The sequence below is a fragment of the Grammomys surdaster genome, unplaced genomic scaffold (genome assembly GCF_004785775.1).
Source record: "Grammomys surdaster isolate TR1022 unplaced genomic scaffold, NIH_TR_1.0 125630, whole genome shotgun sequence".
Classification (NCBI taxonomy): Eukaryota; Metazoa; Chordata; class Mammalia; order Rodentia; family Muridae; genus Grammomys; species Grammomys surdaster.
Genome location: NW_021620469.1, coordinates 2,438,791 through 2,458,326, shown reverse-complemented (window position 1 = coordinate 2,458,326; position 19,536 = coordinate 2,438,791). Strand labels below are relative to the sequence as shown.

At 44.6% G+C, this 19,536-nt stretch overlaps 1 long non-coding RNA gene and 1 other non-coding gene across 3 annotated transcripts; one reads left to right on the top strand and one right to left on the bottom strand.

Annotated features, from left to right (window-relative positions):
• The first annotated feature begins 11,011 nt into the window (after positions 1–11,011).
• LOC114638824 lies at positions 11,012–16,355 on the top strand. Of its 2 annotated transcripts, none has more exons than XR_003713923.1 (2): positions 11,012–11,265; positions 16,102–16,355. It is a non-coding gene; the product is annotated as an uncharacterized LOC114638824 (long non-coding RNA). The 2 variants fall into 2 exon arrangements; XR_003713922.1 differs by lacking the exon at positions 11,012–11,265 and adding an exon at positions 14,343–14,503.
• Positions 15,246–15,376, bottom strand: LOC114638855. Its single transcript, XR_003713927.1, has one exon. It is a non-coding gene; the product is annotated as a small nucleolar RNA SNORA17 (small nucleolar RNA).
• Positions 16,356–19,536: the final 3,181 nt, after the last annotated feature.

Sequence of the window (19,536 nt, the reverse complement as noted above, 5' to 3'; positions counted from 1 at the left end):
CTGAGTCTGTAGTTGTCTTCTTGCCCATCTTGGCTTCCCCTGTTTGGGGCCTGGAGCCTGCCTGAGTTCTGGGTCTGTTTCTGGTATGATAACTTATCAGTGGGGAGAGTCCTTGGGATGGAGGTGAGGGAGCTCCATCTACTTGTTGACAGACCTGCCCTCCCTACATTCCTGCATGATGGGACTATAAATCCCACCACTATTGGACTTTATTCAGATATAATCAGTAGTCCCAGAGAATCAGCCCTATGACAGCCTGTGAGGCCGAACCAACATTTGCACAACCCAAGGTTGGAATGAGGTGGCCTGGGCCAGGGCCACATGGCAACACCGGGACAAATGACTCTTGGAAGTGAGTCTTCATGCCTTTCCACTTTTGTGTCCCACTGCTTTCTCTCTGGATTTGTCTGCAGCTGTCTGTTTCTGTTGGTTGGTCATGTAAGCCCTCAGGATCACCCAAGTCACCTCAGCTTTCTGAAGAGCAGATGGGCTGAGAGGGGAATGCAGGAGCCCAACAGCATCCTTAGGCTCTTTACTGATTTTCAGTGTTTTAAGTATTGTGTACTTCTCGTTTTCTCCTTGAATATTTTTTCTTTTTCTTCCTTCTTGCCTTCCTTCCTTATTTCTGGCCTACTTTCCCCTCTTTACTTCTTCCTCATCTCTTCAGGACTAAATATTGAGCCCAGGGCCTCACACATGCTAGGCAAGTGTCCCACCACTAATCTATAACCCCAACCTCTTTTTTTATTTTTATTTTGTGACATGGTCTCAATAAGTTGCTCAGGTTGGCCTTGAATTTACACTCTTCTTGCCTCAGGCTCCTGAGTAGCTAAGATTATAGGCCTGCACTATAAGGACTGGCTTTCTCCCCTAGTCTTTCTTTTCTTTTTCTTTGCCTTCTCTTTTTTCTTTGGACCTAGCATTGAAGGTCATTCGCCTCTGATTTGGGGCTGGTTTGGAAGTATGTCTATTTGGCTTCTGCACTCTCAAATCTATGCATCTGAATTAGTCGACTTGGATGGGCTTAGAGACCAATGGAAGGTGTATGGATCTGCTGTCTGCTCTGCTCTTCCAGACTGCTTTGGAATAAAGTGTGACTCTGAGGGCCAGTGACTAAGGACCATCTGGCTCTTTCTCTCTCTGGAGGAAAGGCACACGGCTTGTAAGGAGAACCAAACACAGACAAGGCTCACCTCATCTCTGCAGGCTGTTTGCTTGCAACAGGCCAGAGCTGCTTTTCTATTCAGTGGGCTAGCTTCTCTGTAATACCACCAGGCAAACATGTTATAACTCAGGTATTCCAGCGGGGGGTGCTCTAACACATAAAGTGCGAATCCTCTTTTTCTTGGAGAAGAGTACTCTACTGGATCCTCCGTTCCCTTACCCTCGCTGTGTGGGGTTAATCTGTGTTTGTGGCTTGGGGAGAAGAATCCTCCAGAGGGGTATAAGAATATTTAGAGCTCTATGTTTAGAAAAGGTAGATCAAGCAACATCTGAAACCCCCTCAGCCCCTGAAAATATAAGACTTTTAAATGTATTTTGTAGGAAGGAGGAAGGAAAAGTGCAGAGGAGGGAGGGAGGAAAACTGAGGGGGTGGGGGCCGCAGAGAACATGGTAGGTCTAGTACCTATAAAGACCAGTTTGGAAATAAAATGTCAAAAGAAGCATATTTTGGAAGGCAAGGCCTAGCCTGCCAGCTTGGAGAGTTTGGCTGCCTTCATGAGTTACAGACCCGAATTTAATATAAAATTTCTCTCCATTGCCAGAGCAGCACCCATCTACTTATAATTTATAGATATCAACTCTGAACTCAAGGGAATTGGGTTATGCAAGGGTTGCTAAGGAACAAGAGCAGACGTAGTAGGTAAGGCAGGGGTTGCTTAGTAACCAGGAGTCCCTGGGTGATGGAGTGGCCAGAGTAGGTTTGGAACTGACAAGAATCATTCACATTGTGGTCTCCTGCAAGATCCTTCAGTCTCTTGGTCTGGCACTGCTGGAGTTAACTTCTCTTCTGGTGGCCAGTTCCCAGGGGCTCTGGCTTAATCCTGTTCCCTACCACTCTCTTCCTGTCTCAGCAGGAAGCTAGTCTTAGATGGGGTAGATACAAGCACAGGGGACCCTCCTGTGAGAGACACAGGAGCTACTGCGCTGATGTGGAGCTGGCACAGTTAGATTTGGATGAAGATCTTGTAGACAAACTGCTCCTAGTTTCCCAACGCATGGAGACTGAGACTCCAAATCTTTGTGCCTGAGACTCCAAGGCCAGATCCTCACCGTGCCTCTGTGTGTGCACACATCTGTGGGGGCATACCTCTTCCCTCTCGAGAGACCTCCTGGGGCCATGTGATGGACATGCTTCAGACAGCTTCACATCCTGATTTTAAAGTCACAAGCCCTGTCTCTGCCCTCCAGACACACAGGTGTCCTTACTATTTCCTGACTTTTCTGGATTCTCACACAATCCAATCCTTTCCACCATCTCTCTCCTCAGACATCTGTCCTGGTTTCCCTTGAATTTTCCAAGTCCTGTTTACCTACAGCTTCCTAAGCTTCCCCTTAGCATGAGCCTGAACCCAGGAGTGCTGAAACTCTTTGTGACTCAGACTTTTGCCAGGGCTCAGGCCCAAAGGGAGAGTTGGGGGCCTCCTGTTAGGTCTGCTTCCTAGTTAGTTCTCTTTCAGGAAACCTTTTTCAGACTGGCTATTTATAACTTCAAAACAAAGCCCTGGGGTTTTGATTGACTTTGCAGTACTGGGTGTTCATCTAGTCCCTCCAGTGGAGCTGCTTTCAAACGCAACTGAGAGTGGTTGGTTACTCCTGTAACAAGCATGCTCTTCTCTTTCCAGTGGGAACATCTTGCTCGGCAGATTGGCATTGTCGTTTATAAGACTCACTGCTGGCTAAGACCCTTCTACCCCAGCAGCCTAGATAGTCGTTGGATGCTGTGAAAGCCAGCAAGTATGGAGGAAACTTCCAGTTCAGTTCCAGCTCCATGTCTTTATATCTTGCAGCAAAGATGTGGAAGTGTCTTCTGCAGTATGGGTGTTTTAAATTAAAGATGGGGGTCTTACTAGGAGGCATGGAACCAGCTGGCATGGAACTTACTCAGTAAACCAGACCAACTTCAAACTCACAGAAATCTGCCTGCTTCTGCCTCTCAAGCACTGGGCTTAAAGGTGTGTGTCACCATGCTCAGGCAACAATAAGGTCTTACCATCTAGTTCCTAATGACAACCGAAGAGTATTGGCAATAATCTGTAGTATTTTGGGGAGCCTCTGGAGTCTCTCTGACTAGTAACATAAGGAGATATCCCTGGCGCTGAGACATAATCCTAATTAAAAAAGAAAAAAAGAAACAACTAAAAAAGCCTAAACAAAAAAAAAAAAAAAAAAAAAAAAAAGCCTAAACAAAATGAGGCTATAGACCTTTGGGGATTATCTGAGTTAGGGTTTTATTACTGTGAAGAGACACCATGACTAAGGCAACTCTTATAAAGGACAACATTTAATTGGGCCTAGCTTACAGTTTCAGAGGTTCAGTCCATTATCATCATGGCAGGAAGTATGGCAGCCTGCAGGCAGACATGGTTCAGGAAAAAGAGATGAGAGTTCTATATTTGGATCCAGAGGTAGTCAGAAGGAGACTCTCTTTTGTACTGGGCAGATCTTGAGCATAGGACCTCAAAGCCACCCCCACTGTGATGAACTTCCTCCAACATGGCCACACCCACTCCAGCAAGGCCACACCTCCTAATAGTGCCACTTTTTATGGGCTAAGTATATTCAAACCACTTCTGGGAGCTCATTAGTACTTTTATTTAAACTGACACACAACACTAAACTGCAGTCTAAAGATTCATGTTTATACATATAGACAATGCCAGTTTTATTAGACTTGTTTCTTTTTCTTTTTTTTTCTTTCCCCTGTGGAGAGTGGTGAATGCAGAGGCCCATTGCAGTTCCATGATGACTGAGTGCTTCGCCCCAAGTGGGTACTACCCTGTCTAAGGCTCAGGGAATATTGCAGAAGAGAGAATATAAGGAATTTAAGAGCCAGGGATATAGGGAGAAGAGATATAAAATGGTGTCTTTAGGACATGACATAGCCATTGTGAACAGGATCTCACAGCAGCTATGGTGGCCTGTGCTGTATCTGTACAAGCTGGGGCTTGTTGACAGCCAGTCACGGGTCATCTAGGGGCTGCTAGGATGCCATCCCTGATGACTTATCAGTAACTGAAGGATTCTAGCAGAGGGAAGGTTATTGTGAACCAAACAGTAGTGAACCAAACAGTAGACCTGGCAGGCTACAGTGGACAGTTTCCAAGCCTGTGGCCACACAGAGGGTCCTTGTTAAAACCAGTGGGTGACAAAGCAAACAAACAAACGATCATAAATGTGGGACAGGGAAGTGTGGTGGGAAGAAAAAAGGTGGGAGAAATATAAGGGGGCTGAGAGTAAGGAGAACATACTGCACACTGGTAAGAAAACATCAAAGGATGAATCCAGTCAATCAATAACCATGAGAAAGATTGCAAACTACTGAAGTGCATTATATATGAAAAGAAGCCTTGCTGAGTGTGGCTGGACATGACTTTAATCCAAGTCAGGTGGATCACTGTGAGTTCAAGACCAACCTGGTCTACATCATGAGCTGCAGGCCAGCCAGGGACACATAGTAAGACCTTGTTTAAAAAACAACCGACCAACCAAACAAAAAACCTTTTATATTTCTCTGAAAGTCCTTGAAACAGTGGCAAGTGGTTTTATCTTTTAATTGAGACAAAGTCATGCTGGTCTTGAACTTGAGATGATTTGCTTGCCTTAGTCTCTCCTGTTGCGGTAAATCTCCAACCCAAATATGACCGATCAAAGAAAGCACAACTCAATAATTATGAATATAAGCTGCATGCCTAGATTGGGCATATTCACCACTACAGTGTATTCCCCAGCTATGAGACCCTTATAACTTGTGGGTTTTCCAAGCCAAGTGCTTGTCCTTCCACCTCCTGCTTCTTTGTCATCTTCCTTCTTTGTCGTCCTCCTCCATCATCTTCCTCCCCAGTCATCCTTCTTTCTCTTCCCACAAACCTTTATTTCTCTGCCTGCCCTTCTATTGCCCAATCACTGGCTCTAGCCTTTATTTCACAAATTAAGGTGGGCAGAAGTTTCATTAGAATTCACTTGTGTACTGATTTATTCCTCCTTTGCAGCCCTTCCAAGGAAATGGAAATTAGCATTAAAATTACAAGGCTGGGGCTATCCAGGACACTCTCCAGTGCAGGGATGACATGAGCCAACATGCTTGGCTACAGATTTGACTCTGGAAAGGGACATGGGAAGTTTACTTTTTGAACTTGTCTTGACATGCTTGAGTTTTAAGGTATGAACTTTGAAAACTGTTCCTGCAGGTTTCATCCTCCTAACCCTATCTCTCATTTACCCCAGAAGCACCCCCTGACCTTTGGAATAGTCATGGCCACGTGTTTCCTGAGCTCTAACATGTGTTTGCATTATTACAGGACAGAATTGCTTTGGCAAACTTATACAATTACTTTTGCACTTTGAATTAGATTTTCTTCACTGGATGTCTTTCAAGAGGTGTTTTTGTTGTGCAGTACATTTTCTGAGCATTAAATTTTCACTGCTGTGTAATATTTCCCTGTACAGATGTAACAAAACTGACTTATTTCTTTTACCACTAATGAGCACATACACTTGTCTTCACTTCAGGGCTCTGACAAAGAGTGTGGCTGTGAAGACACAAGGGTTTGTCACACAAGCACTGCTCCACTTTGCTGGGCATGAAATCCCTCTGCAGCCAGAGATCTATTTTTTACTTTCTCCATACAATGCCAAACCATTTTCCAGAATGATTGTATATTTACCCTCTGTCTAGAACTGAAAGAGGGTTTCTGTTTTTACTTTTCGACTAGACACAGTTAGTTATGATCATTAATTAGTAAGGTGTGGTGGCACATACCCCTAATCCTAGCCCTCAGAGGAGGCCAGGGGAAACCATGATGGAAGTGGGGAATCTCAGTGTTGCACAAAGAAACCCAGGAGCAAATCAAAAGAAAAGGGTGTTTCATATTCCCAAACCCAGCCAGCAAGTAACTGCACTCTGCCAAGATGGCCCCTGTGTGACTCATTCTCATCTCATTGGTGGGACCTTGATTTCACAATCTGAGTGATTGGTTAATCATCAAAAAGGGAAAGGGAAGTTCAGGAAATAAGGGCCTTTGTTATTCTCAGTACCTTTGGTAGAAAACAAAACAAAACAAAACAAAACAAAACAAAACAAAACAAAACACCCAATGACATTTCTCTCAACCATAAGTTTGAGGTGAGATGCACTTCATGCCAAGTTCCTTGTTAGACATGGTTACACAGCCCCACCCCCCGAGAGCCCACACCCCCTTTCACACAACTTGTCAAGTGGGAAGCAAGAAAACACTAGTGCAATAGTTTTTTGTTGTTGTTGTTGTTGTTGTTGCTGTTCAGAACTCTCACTTGCCTTGTCATGCTCCATGGGGGATGGGGAGGGTCAGAGTAGACCTGGTAACCAGTGAAGTAAGTGTCTTGATATCTACTCCCCAGTATGGGAGGCAGAGGCGGGCTGATTTCTGTGAGTTCTAGGGTAGCCAGAGCTACAAAGATCCTGTCACAAAAATCAATAAGGTTGGTGAGATGGCTTAGCCAAATGGCTGTTCTTAAAGTGGAATGAGGTGGAAAAGACCAATCATTAGATGCTGATTCATTGATTTATTTAGTGACTTACTTAAAGCACTGTTTGCACTGTCTATTGCCAAGATGACTTCACCCGCTACCTGGAACAGAATGACCTGGAGAAATAGCAGAAATCATGGGTCGTTGCCCTTAGCAACCTGCTGACTGCCACGTAAGCGTCTATAAAGTCTCACTGCCTTGCCTGGCCTTACCTTGTAGTTTTACAGCTATAAAACAAGAGAATGCAAACGGAGCTGTGAGCCAGGCCTTCCAGGAACTGTCCTGTCTTCAGCCCACCCATGACCTTTCTTCTACCTTCATGAGTGTCGAATGTTTACTTCAGAAAGACCCCCACGACACTGGTAGAGGACCCTGGCTTGAATTCCAGCACCCATGTGGCAGCTTACGACCGTCTGTATCTATCGGATCTGGTACCCTTTTTTGGTCTCTACAGGCACCAGGCTTACAAGTGGTACACAAATATACATGCAGGCAAAGCACCCACACAGATAAAAATAAATATGTACTTCTCAGCACCATCTAAGAGCTCAGTGATTGCTGGTGGGGAGATTTTCCTTGGTCTGCTGAGTGTCAGGTCTTATTACTGGAGTAGGAGCTGTAATGAGCCTGGGGGCTCTAAGAAGCCAAGCTGGCCCACCCACCTTCAGTAAGCCAATTAGACGAACCAGATTAATAGTGAAAGGCAGAAAAATAGCTTTATTCAGTGAGGCCACACTAGGGAGAAGAACAAAGAGCCCTAGTTAGCAAGCCCTCACCAGTCCATCTTCTGCATTTTACAGGAGGGTAAGGTCCAGGCAGCATCCTAGGGGGAAATGCTGGTACAGCCCACCTACTCTTGTCTCAGTCCAGCCTCTCCTGAAAGGTTGTCAGACAAATCTTTCCTGGGAGAAGATCTCTTCTTCCAATTGCCCTCAGGTCTTGCTCCTCCTCCCCAGTCTGGGCTGCTGGGAGATTCCAATTTTGTGAAGTCTATTGTTTCAACATTCTTATTGGTGAGGGGAGAGAGCAGATGTCTCTTGAGTACAGCCCTGATGCTATCCAGAAGCCTCATACCATTTCCTTTTTGTTTGGCATGGTTCTTATAGATGTTCTACCACTGAGTTGTAGCCCCAGGTTTCCTGCCTTTAGAGCCCACCTCCCACCCCGACTTCATTTTGAGACAGTGCCTTACTAAATTACCCATGCCAGCTGTGAACTCATGGTCCTCCTACCTTGGCCTCGCCAGTAGCTGAGGCTACAGGTCTGCACCACCTGACCCATTGGGTCACAGACTGTTTATTGGTGTGTATCATTGTCCACAGTACTGGCTTTTGCAAAGGTATTTCCTCACAAGTATTCCATATACTGTACTCTGACCCCGTTCACCCATCTGTTGCCTCCCATTTTTCCTCCCCCTCCACATTCTGCTGCTCCATTTTCTCTTGGGCTCTTCTGCTCTATTTCATTTTTATGTATGCACATGTGATTTTATGTATCTGTATAGAATCTAGGCTCTAAATGAAAGAGAGTATAATAGAGCTGGGTGGGTGGCTCCCGTTAATGCCAGCACTTGGGAAGCAGAGGCAGAGGGAAATCTGAATTTGAGGCCAGCCTCAACTCGAAATCCAGTTTCAGGACAGTCAGCACTACACAGGGATCTGTCTTGAGAAACTGAAAAAAGAAAAAGAAAAAAAAAAGAAAGAAAAAGAAAACATGATGTTTGTTTTTCTGAGACTGGTTTAATTCACTTAAACAGTAATCCAGCCACATCCCCTATCCTGCAAATACTATCATTTCATCCTTTGCAGCCAAGTGTAATTCCACTGTGCACACGCACTGCATTTCCCTTATTCCCCTCTTGGCTGATTGTCCTTAACTTGGCTATAGCAGACATGGCTGTACCATCTCTGTGATTTACTGACACTGAGTCCTCAGGCTCAACACTCAGCTATGGTCAGTCTAGCTGCCATCTGCACAGAAATGTTCTCTCTTTAATTTAAGGAAACTCCACCCCCTGATTTCCACTGTGGGAGGGCTAGTTTATGTTTCCACCCACTGTGCACTGTGTAAGTGCCCCCCACACCCTCCCCATCTCCCTCCCCATTCTCAACAGCACTTGCCATTTCCTTAGTGATAACCATTCTGATCTGACTGGAATGGACTCTCTGTATTGTCTTGGCTTGCATTTCTTTGGTGGCTAATGTCATGGCCTAGATTCCATCTTGATAGGATCTAGAATCAACTAAGAAAGAGACACCTTAAGGCAGGTCTGTGAGGATACCTCCAGAAAGGACTTACAGAGAGGTGACATCTCCCCACACTGACTCTAGTTGGATGTCAGAGAAGAGAGAGGAAAAGAGTTTTGAGAGAGATGTGGAGACAGATAGCCCTTCATCGGGAGCTTTATTAAGAGGGTTATTAATATTGCAGACAATACAATGGGCATCCAAAGCAAGAAAGAGGTTAAGTTTAGTTAGACAAAGTTAGGGTACATACCTTAAAGGCTTTCAGTGGAGGGAGGAGCTCCTACATCATGAGGCAGCAGGCTTAGTTAATATGTGACCTAAGTATGTTCATGCAGTCAGTCTACATCTGGTTTCTGGGCTGCAGAGGTGGGGAGGATTCTGTGTCAGCTTTTTGTAGCAGTACCAGGGGTGTGGGTCAGGGGATGGACACAGACAACAGGGGGTTGTGGTTGGAGCTGTTGGGTTGACCATGGACTCTGTGTCCAAACAGTCTCAGCCCTTCCCATTATAAGAAAAGTCACAGAGGGATGGCTTTAATAGAAGTGAGACGGGGGCCCATGCTTCCATCTTTGATGGACATCAACATCAGTCTGCTCCTGATGAACTGGGGTGTCACTGGGTCAGTACCCCCATAGTCAGGTGTTAGCCTCTGAGTTCGGGGTTGGTAACTGGGTTTATGTGTCAGAAGGATATTGTCCACATGTTATAAGAGTGTTGGAACTGGGTTTGTTGAATTCTGGAAGAGATGAACTGTTTCCGTTTATCGGGAATAATGGATAGAGGCACAGAGAAGAGTCAAAGAGCAGGCTTCATCCAAAGAAGGTGTTCTCAAGACCACGATTTAAATGGTTTTGCTCCTTAAGGAACTTTTAAAAATTTATTTACCTTTATTTTACGTGCATTGTGTTTTTCTTTTGTTTTGTTTTGTTTTTGCCTGCATGTATGTCTGTGTGAGAGTGTCAAATCTTGGAGTTACAGTTGTGAGCTACCATGTGGGTGCTGGGATTTGAACCCAGGTACCTCTGCAAGAGCAATCAGTGCCCATAACCAATGAGTCACTTCTCTAAGCCCCTTTCAGGATATTTTTGATAATTCAGTAATTATAAGCTAGGTTAGAGGAGGTTGTGGGGAGGCGTCAGAGAGTAAAGATGGTTTTCCAGTGGGGTTGCTAAAGATGCTCTGTGGTTAATCCCAAATAATTGATGATGTTTCCTCTAAAAAGACAGATTGGCAGGGCTGGCAGACAGATGGGTTTGCTTTTCCACCTACAGACCCTTTACTACATATACAGGAAGGGATTTGTACCAGGTTAAATATTTGCACAGCAAGCAGCTAGGGTTGAACAAAGTCTCACTTTGCAGCCGATTTGTGACTGGACCACAAGTTTGATGCTGTTCTAAGTCTCTTAGGCCAATAACCATTGACTGGCAGAACATTGGAAAGATTGTATGTTTTCCCAAATGCGGGATGTATGTAGCTTCTGCATCTAGTTGGAGGCACATAAGCAGCAGCAAAGGTGTGTGATGTTTAAGAGGGAACTAGCATAATCCGCCAGGTCATAAGCAACGGAGTGTTGAAACAGTTATGATTCAGAGGGAATAGAAGAACCAAAAGGAAAATGTTTAGTGCATTCTTGATAGTGACAAAGGCGTAGGGACTATCCGCTAAAGTGAGCCTGGAACATAAAAGAATGGTTTCACCCTGGAGAGAGTAAACAGGCCCTCAGGAATAATCTAGTATGAGATACAGCTGCCCTGGAAGAACTGCGGCCCAGAGCGGGGGTGTCTCGGAGCATCCAGGTAAAATGCCACTTATCTGATTGGTTGAGACGTCATCAGGAGAGAAGTATCAGATATTTTATTGGTTTTTCAGTCATCTGAGGCAAACTGCAGGACTCGTCTGGCACCAGAGTTCCTGTCACAGGGCTGTTACGTCACACAATGGATGGACAATGATTGACTATTTTAAGTAGCTGAGACAGCCCACGAGAGTTTTGGCTGTGGACCCACAATGCGCTCTGCAGTTGCTGACGTCCATCACCCAAGTTCTCAGAACACAGGTGGCTTTTATTCTGGGAACTTTATAGTTCCCCTGCTGGCCAAACATCACAGTTCCTGTGTGTGGCAAAGAGAATCTCTTGTTCTCTACTGCCAGGAAAAGCTTATTCCCAGGATCTCAGACAGATGAGGCCGAACAGGCCGGAAACCAGTCATCAGCAGAGAGAACCAGTTGGCACTTCATTAAGGAAGGAATGCACGGATCATGCCAAATCTTGAGTCATCATGATTGGGTCTGGTTTTTATCTTGTATCCTCTGTATATGAAATAACATTTGCATGTCACATGTAATAGGAGTATTATACTTAAAATAATCAAGAACATAATATGGCTTAAATCAAGGTAGCAGATAAAGGAAAAAGATACTTTTCTTTTAAGCTTATTTATTTTATACATGTGAACACTCAGTCATTGTCATTAGACACATAGGCATCAGATCCCATTACAGATGGTTGTGAACCATGACATGGTTGCTAGGAATTGAACTCAGGACCTCTGGAAGAGCAGACAGTGCTCTTAACCACTGAGTCACCTTTCTAGCCCTTGAAGAAGATATTTTAAAGTTGGGTTAAGAAGAGTTAACCCAAAGCTTTGAGTGTCTCTGGAGGAAATGGAGTTAGTTACTTTAAGTTTTTCAGAAGTCTGGGTATTATTGTGGGACTTCTTAGAACATTTAACTTAGTTCTAGCTTAATATCATAGCAACATAGTGATATAATTGGTTGGGCCCAATTAATATTTTCCATTACTAGGAAAGTCTGTCTTTGTTTAAAACTTTAAATATATTTTAATTTGAATTAGAAGTACCCCCTAGATGGAATTCTTTTGAAATTTTGTTTTGCTTTTTTTTTTTTTTTTTGACAGGGTCTCACTATGTAGCTCTGGGTCTTGTAATTCACTATGTAGACCAGGCTGGTCTCAAACTTCTGCCTGCCTCTCTCTGAGAATGCTGGGATTAAAGGCACGTACCATCATGCCAGTGTTACTTTTTTGGAAAATTTAAAGTAAGGTTTTTTTTTTCTACTTAAAATTAGAGTTTTAAATTTTTTTAAAAAAAGATTTATTTACTTATGTATATGAGTACATTGTCACTGTCTTCAGACATATCAGAAGAGGGCTTCAGATCCCATTACAGATGATCGGAAGCCACCATGTGGTTGCTGGGAATTGAACTCGGGACCTCTGGAAGAGCATACAGTGGTCATAACTGATAAGCCATCTCTCTAGCCCCAAGTTTTAGAATTTTTAAAAATTAAAATGTAATTACATCATTTCCTCTCCCTTCTTCCTCCAATCCTTCCTGTGGAGCATCCTGCTCTCTCCTGCTCCCCTTTGAATTTTTGGCCTTAAAAAAATGCATCAGTTAAATATCATATATATGCCTACATACATAAACACAACCTTCTCAGTCAGCTTACCGCCACACACACACACACACACACATACACACACACACACATACACACACACACGATTTTAGGGCTGAGTACTTGGAATTAGATAGCCAGTGAGGGTCTCAACCTCGGGGAAGACTGGTCCCCTTGTTCTCATTGTTCCTAGGCTGCCTCTAGTTCTTTGGCTAGAGTTGCTTCCTTCCGCCCACCCCATTGAATTTCTCCATTCCTTACTGTCATCTCTGTTGGTGCTGTGCTTGGTCAGGCATTGTTTAGGCAGCCATGTTGTTGGAGTATCGTGGGTGACACTTCCCTGTCATTTGTACAAGATACTGTCTCACAGCAGATCTGTTGGTGCTCTGGATCTTACAGTCTTTCTGCCCTTCTCTTTTCCTCCATGTTCCCTGAGCTTTAGGTGGAGGAGTTTTGGTTAAAACTAGAATTTTTTTAAACATGAAGACATAGTTTAAGTCAGGTCTAGGTAAGCAAATAGTTATAGAAGAAGCCTAATCACTGTAAGGACATAATACCATTCCCATTTGAAGCTTCACTAAAGATAAGGTTAGAATTTTTTATCATTTGGGTATACACCCAGCAGAGTTCTAAATATCTTGACCAATTTAAACAATAGCTGAATATAAGAAGATTCAAGAAATATACAAGTACAGTTCTTTCCCTCTAGGCTGGAAGGAGTCTTGGATGAGACCTTTTTCCAATTAATTAAACCACCTGCTTTTCTTTATCTTCTGGAAGCTTTCCATGAAAAGACTCCATAAACAATTTTGAATTTTCAGTTACTATGTATAAAATTTCCCTTATAAGAGTATAAATCTTTCTTTAATAAACATGGGTCATATAATTTTTTAACTTAATTTTTAGAAAGTATTTATTTATTTGTATCTGAGTGAACTGTCTTCACACACACACACAAAGGAAGTCAGATTCCATTACAGATGGTGGTGAGCCACCATGTGGTTGCTGGGAATTGAACTCAGGACTTCTGAAACAGCAGCCAGTGCTCTAAACCCCTGAGCCACCTCTCCAGTCCTTAAACTTAGTTTTTAGTAGAACATTCTGTACTTATTTTATAAGGAGATAATGAATATTTTCCTGAAGGGGTAGAGCATAGATTTAGAAAAAGTGATGGGACTATCTTAAGCTAAGAATATAAAAAAACTTTAGTTAATTCAGACAATAATTATACCATTTTTTTAAACCACCACTATAAAAGACTGAAGATCACAGACACAATGAAATTTCCAGACAATAAGCCAAATTTTAAATAGATTTAAAACGTTTGTCCAATAAGGTTTTATGCTAATTTTGTAACTTGAAAAGAATGCTTTAGGTAGGAATACTTAAAAAAAAAAACCTTTCTGTTAGTTCTTTGAGAATTTCCCATCATGCACTTCAGTCTCACTCATTTTCCTTGCCCTTTGTACCCCCTCCAGCTTTGCAACTTCCCATCCTACAAAAGGAAAAAAAAAATCTCATTGTGGAAGTTGTAGTGTGTCGCAGTGTGTCCAACAGTATTTCCTTTTGCCCACATTTCTTTGCTTGCAAATGTTCATTGCAGTGAGTCATTGGCCTGTTACGAGGACTCTGGCTTCTGCTACACTATCAATATTGGATCCTCACCGGGACTTCTCTTGGACATCCTGTTGTTGCCCTGTGTCATGGTGATCCTGCAGCTTTGGATCTGTAGGACCCTCCCCTTTAAGCACTGCAGTTTATCAATGGAATAGATGTAGGGGTGGGACAATTCAAAGCCCTGGATCTGGGCCTGAGAGGTATCTGAGCTGGCTAGCCTGTCCCCTCACCCGAGCCCAAACCACCAGGGGGAGCTCTCCTGCCCTCCTCTGACTGGCCTATCCAATACTGCAGCCTGCATGGGTTAGAACCAGCTGCCCCCAGGTCCTCAAGGCCTGCTCACCCGCAATCCCCATGTCCAGGGCCAGCCCTACTGTACTGTTCAGGCAAGGTTCAGGACGTGCTCTCCTGAGTACCACAGCACGTTAGGAGCACTGTCAGCTCTTCTGCTCTCATGTTCCCAGGACCAGCTTTCCCACAATGCCCAGGTAAGGGGTAGGGCCACTTCTGCATAGCCCTCAGACATACACATATCTCTGAATGGCAGACCAGACCAGAGATGTCTGCCTAGACTTTGGTAGTAACAGACCCCTGCTGCTGCAGGGCCATGGATCCAGATGTGGCCCCCAGTGCCAGCACAGGCCAGTGACACTACCATGATCAGGCTGTTCCTCGTAATCCTTGAGTCTCCAGTTCTGCTTCTCTTTGTTGTGACCGCATTCTTCTGTTTCTTGTTCTCTTCCATTTCTCCATCACTTGCTTGTTCCTCCTAGTGGCTTCTGGGGTCTCTGAGTGTTTGGGGTCATCTCAGGAGTTGGCTCAGGAGTGCTACATCCCACCTGTGCAATTCAAAGCCAATTATGGCACTGGGCAGGGGTCATCTCTGGCATGGTCTTCCTGCCCAAGGCCCGTGCTGTGCAAGATTGGTAGTCATCTCAGGCTAGCTCCCTTTTCGGGACCCATGGAGCTGGACTGGTGGTTGTCTCAGGCTCACTTCTCTCCCCATGTGGCCCTATTCTGGAGTTGTCTGTCTCTGGCTCATTCCTGCCTGGAGCTTAAAGTCCCAAGCGGGGTTCTTCTAGTCTCTGGCTCATGGCCCCAGGTGGGGTTTGTCTGGTCTCCAGCTTGCTCCCCACCATGGGAACCTATCTGGGCCTATGTCCAGACTGGTTATGCCCAGGTTGGTGAGACGACTGTAGACTGTCATCTCAGGCTCGTTGTTTTTTGGGGAGTTTAGACTACTAATCACTCAGATGTTCATAGGTCAGAACAGTGAGCATAGACCTAGTCTCTCTCCTCTCTGCCACCTACTGACATACATGTGACACAGCAGCCACACCTGCAGGGCGTCTAGGGGCAGCAAGAATTATGTTTGTTTGTTTGTTTGTTTGAGACAGGGTTTCTCTGTGTAGCCCTGGCTGTCCTGGAAGTTACTTTATAGACCAGGCTGTCTTGAACTCAGATATCCACCTGTCTCTGCCTCCTGAGTGCTGGGACTAAAGATGTATATATCCCACCACTGCCTGGCTTGAATAATTTTTTTCTATTAGAAAAAATTTTCTATGTCTAATACAGTGGTTAGAACAGGTGAAAGCTTTACTCAATGGGGAAACATATAAACGGCATTAGGTGATTTATTTTTTAAAGATTCATCTATATTTATTTTTAAGGAAGATCTCTTATTTTTGTCTTATGTGTATGAGTTTTATCTGCATGTATGTGTGTGTACCATATGCGTGCTTGGTGCCCAAGGAACCAGAAGAGGGCATCAGGTCTCCCGGAACTAGAGCTTCAGATGGCTGTTGTTAGGAGGGAGTTTCCTGAGTCCGGCCATCTCAGGAATGAGTTCCACCTTGCCGGCAGGATCAAACCTGAGCTCAGGTTCCCAGGCCCTGGAACCCAGCTCCTGTCCTGCTTCTTCATATGTCTCGTGCTTGTCTGTTACCCAGTAAAGGATGTAAAGAGGGAAGATGCTGTTACCCCATCATAGCCTAAACCAAGGCTCGCAGGTCATCAGTGTGCCGCCTGTCTTGACGTAATCGTCTACGTGCAGCTCGCCTACTCCTTTGTTCCCTTGTCATTCTAGATTCCAGGCCAGAGTCCAGGAGGGGACCTGACTGACTGCAAAATCTGACTCAAGGACCCTGAAACTAGGTGACCCAGAAAAGGCCCAGTCACCAGCGTTAATTGGTCAATGCAACAGCGCAGCTACCCCCTTGCTTTGTGTTCCCATCCTATAAAGATGCTGTACAGCCTCCCTTCCGGGACTTGGTTCGGATGCTGAACTGGCTGTGTCCCTGAGTGCTCAGAAAATAAAGCTTTCGTTTTTAAGCTTCTGGATCTGAAGGGAGTTTTCTCGGCTTCCATCCGGAACTGAACAGTTCCGAGTCATCATGTGGGCCCTGGAGACTGAGTGTGAGTCCTCTGCACAGGAGGAACTCGGATCGCTAGGCTTGGTGACAAGGGCCTGTTCCCACAAGCCATCTTTCTGGCTGGCTGATTTATTTATTATTTATTATTATCCATCTATCGAGACAGGGCCCCTTAATGCAGCTCTGGTTGTCTCGGAGCTCCCTATATAGACCAGGCTGGTCTTGAACTGAGAGATCCTCCTGCCTCTCCCCTGTGAGTGCTCGGATTAAAGGTGTGCACCACCACTGGCTGGCCTTTTTTGTTGTTGTTGTTGTTTTGTTGCTGTATTCTCTCAGTTCAATTATTTGCAGTGTTTAAGTATAATTGAGTTGTCCTATGGCAGAGGTGGCCCCTCTCTACTTTATCAGGTCACATGCTTGTGGGATAGGTACAGTTCCCAACATCACTCCAAGAATAAAATCTTAACTACAGTGGCAACTGAGTTAGGGTCGTCATGAAGTGATGTAGGAGCTGGTTAGGAGGTCGGTCCTTTAGCTCCAATAACTATTGGCAGATAAGGAACAAGGGTCGTGTGGTGTGTACTAAGACACTTGTTATGAGAGACACATTTTTGGGTTTAAACTCTGTCTTAGAGGACCTGACCTAAGTTTGAACTCAGGTAGACTAACAGGCTGGTATCTAGCATCAGTTTCCAAGTTACTCCTAACAAAACCTGAGCCTAGCTCTAGTTTCTAGGCTAACCCTCACAAGACCTACATCTCCAGGTTAATCTCCCCAACAAATCCAGCGTATCCAGGTTAATCTCCAACAAGCCCACCCCCTGCCTAACAAGCACCAATGCAGAGGGAAGCAGAAATTAAGTTTATAGTTTGACTCCCAGCACCAGCCAATCATGCTAAAAGTCCACAGTAGCTTTCCATTTAGATGCTTGCTGGGCTAGAAACACTTACCCCACCCCCACTCCACTTGCTGCTTTCTATAAAACCTTGCCCAGATAGATGTTTGAGGCTCCTCTCCACCAAAATCATCCTGCCTGTCGGTGGTGGGCTGAGCCCAAACTTGTTCCAATAAAGGCCCTGATGTGATTGCATCAAATCAGCTCCTGTCTGGTCTTTTGGGGTTCACTAACACTTCCTTGGCACTACAGTTACTGAAGTTGGGATGGATAGACAAATGATAGGTATTGATCAACTGAGAAAAAAAACCAAACTGAGGGAAGTAGATGGAAGACGACAGTGGAGATCTTGTTAGAATCCAAAGTTCAAGGGTTATTACTAAAACATTTGGAAGGCACGGTAAGTCAAAAGAAGAGGGGCTGGTAAAGAAGAGGGGTAGAGGTCGGAGAAGCAGAAGACACATTGTGAATTGTGCATAGCGTGAACAGCAGCGCACACACTTAGAATAGGTGCAGAAAAACACTGCACAACTGTGAGGCCTAGCCAAGCAGTAAACCAACATCACCATCTTAATCCTTTTAAGAGATTCACACAAGAGAGAAGATTAAAAAAAAAAAGTAAAATAAAACTACAACAGATAAGAACTCTGTTGACAGTCCATGTTTCTTCCTTGATGGAACAGATTGCTTTGATACCTGTCATGCTACATGTAGCACCGTGTGCTGGTGGAGGAGGGACAGATTGTAGTCCAGGCCAAACCTCTAAAACTTGATTAATGGGTATCCAGTTTCCTGGTAGAGTTTAAACAAACTGCCTTTTGATCAAGTGTCTGTCCCTGGACTGGGTTTAGCAGTTTCTCTCTCAGTCTCTGTTTTGTTTACTAGACCAGTAAGTGATACTCCCCTCCTGGTTACCCTGGAGAGTCAGCTGCAACTTTACATGCATCTGCCTGTACTGATCCAGCATCTCCCTCCCTGCTCATGGTGTCTCCAGCCCTCGGTCATGTCATCAAAGCTGGTCCCTCTCCAGCTAGCTTTTCATGTAGTATCTGTAAGAGTTATAGTGGGCAGAGAACACGGAGAGAATGAAAGCTCAGATTGACCTCAATGGCAAGAGCAGCGTTCCAGGGTTTGGATGCCTCGTGACCAGAGGGACAGTGTGTGAGGGGGCTGGAGAGCACACAGTCTAGAGGCTGAGGAGATTTTGTTATTGAGTGGGAAAGGGAAAGGACATGGCTTTGCCAGACCCAGAAACTGCTGTGGATAAACTGCTTTTCAAAACTGTAGGGTGGAAGATAAGCCCGACTGCCTGTTTTTACAGCCTCTGGCCCTAGGGGCTTATGGTGGAAGTTAGATATTTTCTAGAATTCTCTCAGTAGCAGGTTTTCTAGAACCACGGGCCTATGTTAGGGCCCTTGTTTTGGAAGGATTTTTCCTTTATAAAGTATAGGGAGCACCATTTTGGATCTGGCTGCTTCCTGCTGATGGGTGTGTGTGGGTATTATTTTTGGTTCCTGGGATGGAAGGACTGCGAAAGAAACATCATCTTTACTTCATCTTGTATAGTGAATGGGATAGTGTGGGAATGTGATTCAGGAGGAACTTCTGCAAAAAGTTTAAAAGACACAGTAAAACCGTCAATATGGTAAAACTGTCAATATGGTAAAACCGTAAATAGGTAAAGCCATGAATATGAGGATAACTAGGAGCAAGGGGTGAGCACTGGGAGGAGCTACAGTGGGAGAGAACTCAGAGCCCATCAAGGAGGGGACTCATTGCTGAGTTCTCTGTGTCTTATCCTAAGTCTTTGTTTCCTGTCTCAACCAACTGTGATCTGTTGGTGTAGAAGCAGCAGTATTCATGGAGGTCCGTGCAGATACCTCCAGGGGCATGAGTTGGAGGGCTAGCCCTCTTTGACTGAACAATCAAGTTGATCCTGAGTGGGGTTGAGCTGATCTGACATTTCTTTAATTAAGGCTTTCTGAGAGCTGGTGAGGCAGAGAAGTTGACTGATGTAAAGAAGCCCTCCCCCTCTTCCAGCTGTTCTTGTTCTGAGACCTGAAAGGAGCCCCAGAGAGACAAGCTGGACATCTTTCTTAGACTGGGGTTTTGGGAGGGGGGGGGATGAGGGAAACAGTAGGTGATATAATGTACAGGTACTTGTGTAGGTAGTTATACCCATACAAAGATATTTGTTCTGAAAATCCAAGAGTCTTGTCTTGTAAGAGAGGCAAGGCATGGGACCAAAGTGAG